Consider the following 2,237-nt stretch of genomic DNA (forward strand, 5'->3'; position numbering starts at 1 on the left):
CACCAGGCCGGGTCGCCCCGCGCCTGCCCAGCCCGGGCCGGGGACAGACCCGGCAGACACGGGCAGAGCGAGGCCGCGCGTACTCACCCGGCTCGGAGCCTGAGCTAGCGCCGCCAGAGAATGGAGAAGGGCATGAAGCGGCCGGGGACCGCGCCGCCCAGGAGGCGGCTCCTGCGTGCGGACACGCCTCCCACCCCGAGGCGGCCCGGGGCGGGTCGGCCCTGTGCTCCCGCCTGGCTTTGCACCCCCTGAGCCGGTCCTGGGGGCGGGAAAGGGGCGGAGGGCAGGTGATCGTAAAACCTTGAGCCAGGAGTGGGGTAGATTCTGGATGCTTCCCAAACTCCATCCGCGTGCGTTTTCACAAAGCCTTGGGGACGAGACAAGGACCTCCCCAGCCTACGGAACAGGAAACTGAGGCCGTGGGGGTTACAATACTTACCTTACGTCACATGACAAGGTTCAGCTTCCTCAACTGCATAATGTACCTCCCTATTTGTTTGGCCTTCTCTTTTCCTAGGACTGTTGCGACTTTTAAATGAGTTAATTGTGAAAAAAAAAAACAAAACTTAATTTCTTCAAAGGTATTACAGAAAGCCAAGACAAAGTTATATTTATACCAAAGATTTGAGTGACAAAGTCATACATTCTGTTTAGGCATTAGCCAGATAGGTGCCCCTCCCGGGGCTGACATGGGAAAAGGAGATTCTGGAGGAGCCGCCTGATCTACCCGCCTCCAAAGTAACAAACCGAGGGAGACCCAGAGCTGAGGTCTGAGCAGGAGATCTGGAGCTAGACAGAGCCTACAGTCAGCGCTGACGCTGTGATCCTGGGTAGAAGCAAGGAGACCCGAACTGAGCTCCTGCCTCAAGCCAAGACCACTGACGAGCCCTGAAGCAGTCCCAGGTCCCTTGTGCTCTGGGCACAAACGGGAAACTCTCTCGGGGGGAAGCATCCTTAATTTGGTCCTAGAGGAATCAAGCAAATACAAGCCCTCTGAATCTTTAGAGAGAGATTTTTTTGCTATAGGGTGTGTGTGCTCGCCAGAGAGACAGAGGGAGACAGACAGAAAGCGAGAAATCACCACCACCACCCCACACCACCCCCGGGGGGTTGGCCACACCACGATCCCTTCTCCTCCTCCCAAAATCTCAGGATTTGGGGCATGTACACGCCCCTGGTGTGAGTTTCAAACACCAGGTCCAGGACTCAAACCGGGAACCTAGCCATTAAGCTATCTGCTGATTCCCACCTCCCCCACCCCGAGTCTTTAAAAAAAAATCAAGAAGTAGAGCAGGCCACTCATGAATGACAGTAGAACTAGAACAGTAACTAATAGATTAGTCCTCCAAGGACATGTTAAAAGAAAAACATTTGACAAATTTAGTGGAGATTATCTGAGCATAAAACAATTCACGAATCAGGCAGCATTGAGATCCAGAAGAGATGGAGAGAGTTCTGTGTTGTGGTGGGTATTTATAGACAGAAGCAGGTAGGAAACAGCTGATTACAGGTAGCCAGTTTGCCTTATTTGAACATGGTCTGATCAGTTGGTAGGTTGTGCTTTGTTGAAATTTGGCAGCTTGTGGTTTGGTGAGGCCAGGTATCTGTTTAATATACACATAATATTTTTTATATAATATATATACATTCTTTTTTTTTTGGAGAGGTTTTTGCTATAAGGCGTGTGCGCTCATCAGAAAGACAGAGAGAGACAGAGAGACAGAAAGCAAGAAATCACCCCCTGGGGGGGATGGCCATGCTGCAATCCCTTCTCCTCCATTCTCCTCTCGGGATCTTGGGAACACATGCACACGCGCCAGGCCTGAGTTTAAGCCTCCAGGTCCGGAACTCAAACCTCAGTCAACCACATGGAAGTCCAGTGACATAGCCATTACAACATCTGCTGGTCCCTAAAAAATATTTACTTTTGGGGCCACCAGGTGGTGTGGTGGTTAAAGGCACTGGATTCCCACATGGCCTACCGTGGTTTGAGTCCCGGACCTGATGGCTTGTTCTGTCTCTCTCTCTCGCTCTCTCTAGCTCTTGTTCTCTCTCTGTATCTGATCAAATTGAAAATAATCAAAATAAATGGAATTAAATAAATAACTTTTCTAAAATTTTACTTTTAAAAAAATTATTTTATTTAGCTTTATTTATTTATTTAATTTGACCAGAGGGAGAGAGAGCGAGAGAGAGGAAAGTGAGAAAGCAAGCTGCCAGGTCTGGGACTTGAAGCA

General features: G+C 49.8%; 1 protein-coding gene across 1 annotated transcript in view; it reads right to left on the reverse strand.

The window, feature by feature from the left end:
• Positions 1 to 229, reverse strand: part of B4GALT4 (beta-1,4-galactosyltransferase 4) — a 33,304-nt gene extending 33,075 nt beyond the window's left edge. Inside the window, exon 1 of the mRNA XM_006167631.2 lies at positions 88 to 229. The gene's annotated coding sequence lies outside the window, so the exon portion shown is untranslated. The remainder of the gene's footprint in view (positions 1 to 87) is intronic.
• Positions 230 to 2,237: the final 2,008 nt, after the last annotated feature.

The sequence above is a fragment of the Tupaia chinensis genome, unplaced genomic scaffold, assembly GCF_000334495.1.
Source record: "Tupaia chinensis unplaced genomic scaffold, TupChi_1.0 Scaffold144909_1, whole genome shotgun sequence".
In the NCBI taxonomy this organism is placed as follows: Eukaryota; Metazoa; Chordata; class Mammalia; order Scandentia; family Tupaiidae; genus Tupaia; species Tupaia belangeri.